The sequence below is a fragment of the Dromiciops gliroides genome, chromosome 1 (genome assembly GCF_019393635.1).
Source record: "Dromiciops gliroides isolate mDroGli1 chromosome 1, mDroGli1.pri, whole genome shotgun sequence".
NCBI lineage: Eukaryota > Metazoa > Chordata > Mammalia > Microbiotheria > Microbiotheriidae > Dromiciops > Dromiciops gliroides.
Window position 1 is genome coordinate 439414268 of NC_057861.1, and position 10787 is coordinate 439425054.

Below are 10787 nucleotides of genomic sequence, written 5' to 3' on the forward strand. Positions count from 1 at the left end.
GTGTTATTGCTTGGTCAAAGGGTATGCACAGTTTTATAGCCCTTTGGGCATAGTTCCAAATTGCTCTACAGAATGGATGAATCAGTATATCACTTCAGCAATAAACAGTCCATTAGTGTCTCAATTTCACTACATCCCCTCCAATATTTATCATTTTCCTTTTCTGTCATATTAACCAATCTGATAGATGTGGGGTGGTAGTTCCGAGTTGTTTTGATTTTCATTTCTCTACTCAATTGTGATTTAGAACATTTTTTTCATATGACTATAGATAGTTTTATTTATTTTGTTTGAAAACTACCCATTCATATCCTCTGACCTTTTATCAACTAAGAAATGGCTCTTATTTATATACATTTGACTCAGTTCTCTATATATTTGATAAATTAGGTTTTTATCAGAAAAACTTGCTGTAACATTTTTTCACAGTTATGATTACTATGTATTTCCCTCCATTCTATTTCCTCCATGTATCTTACTCTCCTTTTACCCTGTCCCATTCTCAAGTGTTTTATTTCTGACTTTAACCCCCGCCCCCCAATCCACCCTCCTTTCTATCAGCTCCCCACTTCTATCCCCCTTCCCCCCTACTTTTCTGTAAGGAAAGATAGATCTCTATATTCAACTGATGTGTTTGTTTATTCCTTCTTTGAGCCAAATTCCAGTGAGAGTAAGATTCACACACTCCCTCCACCTTCACCATTTCCTCCTCCATTGTTAAAAGCCCTTTCATGCCTCTTTTTGCATCAGATACTTTTACCCCCATTCTACTTCTCCTCTCCTCTCCTTCCCAGTGCATTCCTCTTCTTTCACTCCTCAATTTTATTTTTTCAGGTACTCATTCCATTATATTCAACTCACACCCATGCCCTCTATGTATACTCCAGTATATCTTTTGAGAAATGAAGTAAAAGCAAGTGGTTTTCAAATGACTTTAGAAACTTATTAAATTAAAAAATTGAAACAAACAATATGGATATTATTATTTAAGAAAGTAAGAGATAGAAAGCTTTAGCTACTCATGTTTAGCCCCAGGATTCTTTCTTCTGCCCCACCATTTGTTCTATGCTTAAAGCTTTCAAATAGAGATATATTCTCACTTGCTACCTTATAGCTTTACAGATATGCTGTCAGCACCAAATGGCTGATATTTATACTATATGGTGCTTTGAGATCTTTTGGACCAATAGTTCCTCATTGTGCTAAGTTGAGTGGGTTTTAAGAAATTCTAGGACTATAGACAATCTGTTCTTAATAACAAAGATTAGTACAGAAAAATACTGCCTCCTTACACATATACTTTAATTTTTTGTTATACTCACCTGATGTAGGCACTACTGCCAAAAACCACATCTACATACCCCATCCATGCTACTTCATCTTGCATAATTCTTGTCTATACCCTCTCATGAAGCCTCCATCTATGGCAGCTAGTGGCACAGTGGAGAGGGTACCAGGTCTGGAGTGAGAAAGAGCCTGAATTCAAATCCAGACTTAGACAGTTTACTAACTGTTGGACCCCAGGGCAAGTTACATAAGCTCTGTCTGTCTCAGTGTCCTCAAATTATAAAATAGGGATAGATAATATAATAATAAATAAATAGTATAATGGATAATAATAAATAATAAAAATAGGGACAATAATAAAATAATAGCATCACCTACCAGCGTTTTGGAGAATTATTAGATGAGATAATATTTGTTAATTGCTCAGCACAAGGCTTGGCATGTAGTAGGCAATAAATACTTGGTTCCTTCCTTTTACATAGGGACTCTATGAGTCAGTTTTCCTCTAGGTAATTTTTTAAATTCAATTTTATTTTTATAACACTGACTCCTGTGATCTTCACTACAGGGAAGGCCAAATAGGTTAGATTTCCACCTCACTCCTAGGGTTCTCTGACACCTGTAGAGATTTGGGACATTCCTCTCTGCAGATGACTCCAGTCACTCCTGATGGTAATCTCCATTGTAGGGCTCTCCCCAGTTCCATTTAGCCACTTACTACTTATTAGCTTTTATTAAAGAAATGTTTACTTCATAGATAATCACAATATGAAAAAACTCCCCCAAATTTGGGGAGGTATAATCTGCTTATTCCCACCTCAGTCTCTGGGTGAGTTTTCAGTTCATAGCTTATCTCCAGTTCCTATAGAGTTCCATCCAAGTTTCATGTCCCAACTCTTCCCAGGCATCTTGACCTTGCAGAGCTTCCCTGCTGGGCTGGCTGGAAAATACTGGCTCCAAGTTCATCATGGCTTGAATGTCTGGTTCTATGGAGGTTCCATCTTCTGCAACCTGAAGTGAGAAGGACAAGCTACACAAAACAGAAACAAATACCCCCAAGGATCATTCTACTGGAGCCAGAATAAAAGAGGGAACAGGGGAAAGAGGTCCTTCCCCTCTCACTAGTTCAGATCATGACATCTGTGCTAAGGATGAACTGTGATCTTCACCCTCTGAATGCAGCCAATAAGAAAGCAGCAGAGAGAAAGCAAACAGCTCAGTTTCTAGTTTAAGATGAATGAAGCGAGGGGCAGCTAGGTGGCGCAGTGGATAGAGCACTGGCCCTGGTCACAGGATTACCTGAGTTCAAATCCGACCTCAGACAATTGACACTTATTAGCTGTGTGACCCTGGGCAAGTCACTTAACCCCAATTGCCTCACAAAAAAAAAAAAAAAGAAAAGATGAATGAAGCTGGTCAAGGAGGCTACCCATACCTATCCATCAGGACACAAAGAGGCTTCCATGTAGGCAATTTTGACCACACTCCAAAGACCTTTCAAGGGCCCCTCCATGTTAGGCAAACTGGGCATGCCCAAATACAATGGGTTACTTTTTATTTTCAGTTCCAAATTCTCATTTCCCCCCAAACTCCTCTCTCTCCTATTGAGAAGGCAAGAAAAACAAAGACCCAATAGAAAAACATATAGTCATTTTAGGGGGGACAGCTAGGTGCACAATGGATAAGGCACTAGCCTTGGATTCAGGAGGACCTGTGTTCAAACCAGCCTCATACACTTACTAGCTGTGTGACCCTGGGCAAGTCACCTAAACCCCATTGCCCTGCAAAAAAAAAAAAAAAAAAGAAAAACATATAGTCATTTTAAACAAATTTCTGCATTAACAATGTCCCCAGCACCACCTCTCCCCAAAACAAGAAAAGAAAGAGAAAAATATGCTTCAGTCTGCACTCATCTGTTCATCAGTTCTCTATCTGGTGATGTATAGCATGTTTTATCATGAGTTCTTTGAATTGTGGTGGGTCATTATATAGATCAGAGTTCTAAATCTTTCAAAGTTGATTATCCTTGTAATATTGCTATTAATGTGTAGACTGTTCTCTTGATTCTGTTTACATCACTTTGCATCAGTTCATACAGGTCTTCCCAGGTTTTCTGAAACCATCCTCTCCATCATTTCTTTTTTTTAATCTTAAAATAATTTATTATTTTCCAGTTACATGTAAAGATAGTTTCGGGGGCAGCTAGGTGGCGCAGTGGTTAAAGCACCGACCCTGGCTTCAAGGGGACCTAAATTCAATCTGGCCTCAGACACTTGACACTCACTAAGTGTGTGACCTTGGGCAAGTCACTTAACCCTCACTGCCCCCCCCCCAAAAAGATAGTTTTCAACATTTGTTTTTATAAGATTTTGAGCTCCAAATTTTTCTCCCTCTTTCCCTTCCCTCCCCCCTCCCCAAGACAGAAAGCAATTTGATATAGGTTATATATGTACAATCACATTAAACACATTTCTGCATTACTCATGTTGTGAAAGAAGAATCAGAACAAAAGGGGAAAACCTCAAAAAAAGTAGAAGAAACAGTATGGTTCAATCTGCATTGAGATTCCACAGTTCTTTTTCTGGATGTGGCAAGCATAATAGCATTCTATTACTTTCATAAACCATATTTTCCCCAGCCATTCTCCAATTGATAAGCATCTCCTCAGTTTCCAATTCTTTTTCACCATAAAAAACCTTCTATAAATATTTTCCCACATATAGGTCCTTTTCATCTATCTTGAATCTCTTTCGGGTATGGTTTCTTAGTAGCAGTTTGCTAGGTCAAAGGGTATACACAGTTTAATAGATTTTTGAGCATAGTTCAAATTGCTTTCCAAAATTGTTGGACTGGTTCACAGTTCCACCAACAGTGTATTAGAATACCTGTTTTCCCACAGCCCCTCCAGCATTTGTCATTTTCCTTTTTTTGTAATGGTCAATTTGATCTGTGTGAAATGACACCTCAGAGTTGTTTTAACTTGCATTTTTCTAATTATTAGTGACAGAGCATTTTTTCACACAACTATTGATAGCTTTGATTTCTTCCTCTGAAAACTGCCTATTCATATCTTTGACCACTTATCAAGTGAGGAATGGTTCCTATATTTGAAAAAATGAAATCTTTATGAAAGAATCTTGCTACAAAGATTTTCCCCCAGTTTCCTTAGCTTTCTAATTTTAGTTACCTTGCTTTTGTTTGTGTAAAAAACTTTATCAAAACTATTTTACCTCCTCTGAACCTCTCAATATCTTGTTTGCATGAATTTTTCCCTTATCCACTGATCTCAGAGGTAATTTCTTCCATGAGCCACTAATTTGCTTATGATATCACCATTTTTTTTGTCTAAATTATGTACCCATTTTGAGCTTATCATGGTAAATGGGGTGAAATGTTGATCTATGTCTATCTTCTGCCAGATGACTTTGTAGTTTTCCCAGTAGTTTTTGTCAAATAGTGAATTCTCACCTCCAAAACTTGGATTAAAAACTAGGTTTCGGGGCAGCTAAGTAGCACAGTGGATGGAGCACCGGCCCTGGATTCGGGAGGACCTGAGTTCAAATGCGGCCTTAGACACTTAACACTTACTAGCTGTGTGACCCTGGGCAAGTCACTTAACCCCAATTGCCTCACCAAAAAAACCCCCAAAAAACAAAAAACAAAAACAAAGTCCAACAACAACTAGGTTGCTGTGCTCATTTATTTCTATATATAATGTACCTAATCTGTTCTATGGATCAAGAACTCTATTTCTTACCTGGTAACAAATTGTTTTGATGATTGCTGCTTTGTATTATACCTGAGATCTAGTACTGCTAGGTCTCCTTCCTTTCATTTTTTTTTCATTGATTCCCTTGTTATTCTTGACCTTTTGCTCTTCTAGATGAATTTTTTTTAACTCTACAAAGTAATTATTTGGTAGTTTTGATTAGAATGGCAACTGCGTAAATAAGTTAATTTAGGTAGTATTGTCATTTTTGCTTAGCCTGCCCATGACAATGAATATTTCTCTAGTTGTTTAGATCAGTCTTTATTTGTGTGGAGGGTTTTGTAATCATGTTCATATACTTTCCATTGTATGTTTTGACTGGTAGGCTCCCAATATTTTATTCTGTTGGTAGTTATTTTAATTTTTTTTTTTGATGTGGCAATGGGGGTTAAGTGACTTGCCCAGGGTCATACAGCTAATAAGTGTCAGTGTCTGAGGTCAGATTTGAACTCAGGTCCTCCCTGAATCCAGGCTGGGGCTTTATCCACTGAGCCACCTAGCTGCCTGGTAGTTATTTTAACTGGTACTTTTCTTTCTATCTCATCCTGCTGCATTTTGTTGATAACATACAGAAATGCTAATGATTTGTGGTTTTATTTTATATCCTTCAAATTTGCTGAAGTTTTTAATTATTTGGTTAGCTTTTTAGTTGATCCCTTAGGGTTCTCTAAATAAATCATCATATCATCTGAAAAGAGTGATAGTTTTATTTCCTTTTTGCCTATGCTATTTCTTCAATTATTTTTTCTAGTCTTACTTCTATAGGTAGTATTTCTAGTACTATATATATATATATATACTATATATATATATATATATATGGGACAATGAGGGTTAAGTGACTTGTCCAAGGGTGTGATGAAATAATGAGATTTAGCAGATACATCAAAGACCCACCTGGAGATTAATCTAGACTGATGAATCAAGTGAGAGTGATTAACTGCTGATTAGCCTACTTCAAGTTAACTGGATTGTAATCACACCTTGAGAACACCTTCAGAACCAATGGATTTGGATGACGCCAACCAATCAGCTTGAAGCAGTGTGGTAAGGCCCGCCTCTGTTCCAGACCTATAAAAAGCTTCCACAATCAGTTTGCTGAGAGAGAGCTCCTGATTGAAGCAGGCTTGTGGCAGAGGACTTGAGGAAGAACCAGACCGGGCTAAATAGGATTTTTTCTGAACTTTCTGAACTCCATGGGAATATCTGTATGCTTTAATAAATGTTTAATGCCCAAGGACTGGTGCTAAAGCTTCTAATTTAAGGCGACCACAATTTAGATTTTAAACATCACAAGGGTCACACAGCTAGTAATGTCAAGTGTCTGAGGTCAGATTCGTTTTTGTTGTTGTTGTTTTTAGTGAGGCAATTGGGGTTAAGTGACTTGCCCAGGGTCACACAGCTAGTAAGTGTTAAGTGTCTGAGGCCGGATTTTGAACTCAGGTACTCCTGACTCCAGGACAAGGTGCTCTATCCACTGCGCCACCTAGCTGCCCCTGAGGTCAGATTTGAATTCAGGTCCTCCTGAATCCAGGGCCAGTGTTTTATCCACTGTGCCACCTAGCTGCTCCTCTAGTACAATATTAAATAGTAATGTTAACAACGAATATCCTTCACTTCTCATCTTATTGAAAAGACTTTTAGTTTATCCTTGCAATCTGACTTTTGAGTATGCTCAATTCGCTTAATGTGGAGCTTGCTGCTGAGGCTTGAGTTCCAGTTACAATGGCTTCTCAGAGTTTTATGCTTAGATGGATAGTTACTGTACCACCTTACCTGCAATACTGGCTATAGGGTCACTGTGGCTTGAATTCCCGGTCCATGAGGATCACCTGAAAATAAGGAGGACAAATAACATCGAACAGAAACAACCCCCTCCCCCACCCTGGGCCTATTTCTTGGAGGCAGGATAAAAGAAGGAGAGCAGGGAAAGAATGTGTCCCTTCCCATTCTCAGTGGTTCAGTTCATGGCATTCATGCTAGGTGGAATAGCAAAGAGCACAACTGAAAAGATGGTAAAAAGAGACAGTAAACAGTTTGATCATACTATTTTGAAAGATGCCAGCAAGCCAACAAAAAAGCTACCCCCACCCATGTGGTCAGGAATTCAGTGTGCTCCATGATAGGCAAACTGAACCTGCTCAAAGCCTAGGTTACATTCCCATTTGCTGTGAATGCTTGCTCTTGGCTTTAGACAGATACTACTTATTTTAAGGAAAGCTCTTTATTTCCATGCTTTCTGGTATTTTTGTTGTTGTTATTGTTGATTTTTGCGGGGCAATGAGGGTTAAATGACTTGCCCAGGGTCACGCAGCTAGTGTCAAGTGTCTGAGGCCAGATTTGAACTCAGGTCCTCCTGAATCCAGGGCTGGTGCTTTATCCACTATGCCACCTAGCTGCCCCACTTTCTGGTATTTTTAACAACAGTGGGTTTTTCATTTTGGGAAAAAACCTTTTTCCGCATCTATTGAAATAATAATATGATTTTTGTTGGTTTTGTTATTAATATGATTAATTATATTTATTATTTCCCTAATATTGAACCAGCCTTGCATTCCAAGTATAAATCCAACCTGGTCACAGTGTATAATTTTTGTGATATATTGCTGTAGTCTTCTTGCTAATATATTATTAAAATTTTTGTATCAATATTCATTAGGGAAATTGGTTTATAGTTTTTTCCTCTGTTTTGACCCTTTCTGGTTTAGGTATCAAGTTCATAGAAAAAAATTTGATAGGACCCTTTCTTTACCTATTTTTTCAAATAGTTTATGTAATACTGGAATTGTTTCTTAAATGTTTGGTAGAATTTACTTGCAAATCCATCTAAGTCTTGGGTTTTTTCCTTTGGTAGATAATTTATGGCTTGTTCAATTTCTTTTTTCTAAAATAAGGTTACTTGAATATTCTATTTCCTGTTTGGTTAATCTGGTTAATTTATATTTTTGTAAATATTCATCCATTTCATTTTCTGATGGTCAGTTTTATTGGCATATTTTGTTGTTGTTGACTCATTTTTTCAGTTGTGCCCAACTCTTCGTGACTTGGCAAAGATACTGGAGTGGTTTTGCCATTTCCTTCTCCAGCTCATTTTACAAAAGAGTAACTGAGGCAAATAATTAAGTGACTTGCCTAGGGCCACACAGCTGGTAAATGTCTGAGGCTAGATTTAAATTCAGGAAGAGGAGTCTTCCTGATTCCAAGCCCAGTGCTCTATCCACTGTGCCCCTTGATTACTCCTATTTACAACTGGGCAAAATAGCTCCCAATAATTGCTTTTATTTCTTCTTCATTGGTTGTGAATTCACATTTTTTGACGTTTATGATATTATTTTTTATCTTCCTTTTTAAAAAAATTAAATTTGCTAATTGTTTATTTATTGTTTTTTAAAGCTGGCTCCTACTTTTACTTATTAATTCAATATTCCTTTTTTTCTAACTTTTGCTTTTATTTCTTCTTCATTGGTTCTGAATTCAACTTTTTTCAATTTTTATACTACTGATTTTTCATCTTTCTTTTACTTAAAAAATTAGCCAATTGCTTATCTATTTTTTTTAAAAGTCAGATCTTAATTTTATTTATAAATTCATTGTTGTTGTTTTTGCTTTCCATTTTGTTTATGTTTGATGTTCAGGATTTTTATTTTGGTGTTTAAATGGAGATTTTAAATTTGTAGATTTTTAAAAGTTTTCTTAGTTGCTTACTCAGTTCTTTGATCTGTTTTTTCATTCATTTATGAAAGAGTTTATAGATAAAAAAATTTCCCCTAATTACTGCTTTGACTGTATCTCATAAATATTGGTATGTTTTTTCATTGTTGTTATCTTTAATGAATTTATTTTATGTTTCCATAATTTGTTCTCCAATGCACCCATTCATTTTGGAATAAATTATTTAGTTTACAATTAATTTTTGAGCTTTACTTCAAAAGTCCTTTATTGAATGTAATTTTATTATATTATGGTTGGCACAAGATGCATTTAATAGTTCTGCTTTTCTGCACTTGTTTGTGAGGTTTGTATACCCTAATACATGATCAGTTTTTGTAAGGGTGACAGGCATAGCTAAGAAATAGATATACTTTTTTCTTTTATAAAAAAGGTATAATAAACATTTTTATTTAAAGTTTTGAGTTCCAAATTCTGTCCCTCCTTCCCTCCCTTCTCTACCCCTCCCTGAGGCAGTAAGGAATGTTATACATGTGCAATTTTGTAAAACACTACCATATTATTAATTTTGTATAAGAAAACTTGAATAAAAGAAAAATGAAAGAAAGTAAAAATAGCATGTTTCAGTCTGTGTTTAATCAATATCAGTTCTTTCACTGGAGGTGGATAATATGCTTCATCATTAGTCTTTTTGGATTGTCTTAGATCATTGTATTGCTGAGAATAGTTGTCATTCATAGTTCCTCATCAAACAATATTGCTGTCACTATGCATAACATTCTCTTGGTTCTGCTCACTTCACTATATATCAGTTCATACAAGTCTTTCCGGACCTTTCTGAGACCATCCTGCTTGTCATTTCTTATAGCACAATAAGATTCCATCACAATCACATACCACAGCTTGTTTAGCCATTCCTCAATTGATTGGCATTCCTTTAATTTCCAGTTCTTAGCAGCTTCAAAAAGAGTTGCTATAAATATTTTTGTACAAATAGGTCTTTTCTTCTTTTTTGGGATGTCTTTGGGATATAAAACTAGCAGTGGTATTGCTGGATCAAAGGGTATGCACAGTTTTATAGTTCTTTGGACATAGTTCCAAATTGCTCTCCAGAATGATTGGATCAGTTCACAACTCCAATAGCAGTGGATTAGAATCCCAGTTTTCCCACATCCCTTCCAACATCTAGTATTTTCCTTTTTTGTTATATTTGCCACTCTGATAGGTGTGAGATGATACCTCAGAGTTGTATTAATTTGAATTTCTCTGATAAATAGTGATTTAGAGCATTTTTTCATATGACTACAGATAGCTTTGACTTCTTTGTCTGAAAACTACCTGTTCATATCCTTTGACCATTTATCATTTGGGGAATGACTTATATTTTTATCAATTTGACTCATTTCTCCATATATTTGAGAAATGAGGACTTTATCAGAGATCCTCATTTCAAAAATGCTTTTCCAGTTTTCTGCTTCCTTTATAATCTTGGTTACATTAGTTTATTTGTGCAAAAGCTTTTTCCCTCTTTGTTTTTCTGCTAGTTTTGACTGGAGGTTTGCAAGTTTTCAGTACTCTCAAAGTAGTATGATCTTGGGGGAAGGTTTGTTTACTGCTCTCTTGGTCTGACTTCTGCAAGTTCCTGACCCTAATTTGGGTCTATTGACTAGTTCCTAGTTGGGAGTTTTAGTAGACTACTGCTTGACTCAGCCGCTACTGGCCTGCTGAGAGGCTCTGTATGTTTAGAGGGACTGAACTGCTGGCTCCCCTTTGGTCTGGGACACTGTGCTCTGTTCTGGAGATTGGAGCCACACAGCTACTTCAAGTTTCCCAGAACTTGTTCCATGTTCAGTCAATACTTGCAACTTTACTTCTCTCCCCTGCATCCATGAACTGGCACCTGATAGCCTTCACTCCAGCACCCAGTGTTTATTCACGGGATCCCTTGGGATCTCTTTCTGGGGGGCTATCTTGGGCTTCTCATAGTTCATTGGTACTACAATACTCTCCCCACCTCACCACCTGCCACTGCTACTTCAGAGATGTGCTCTTGCCCACACCC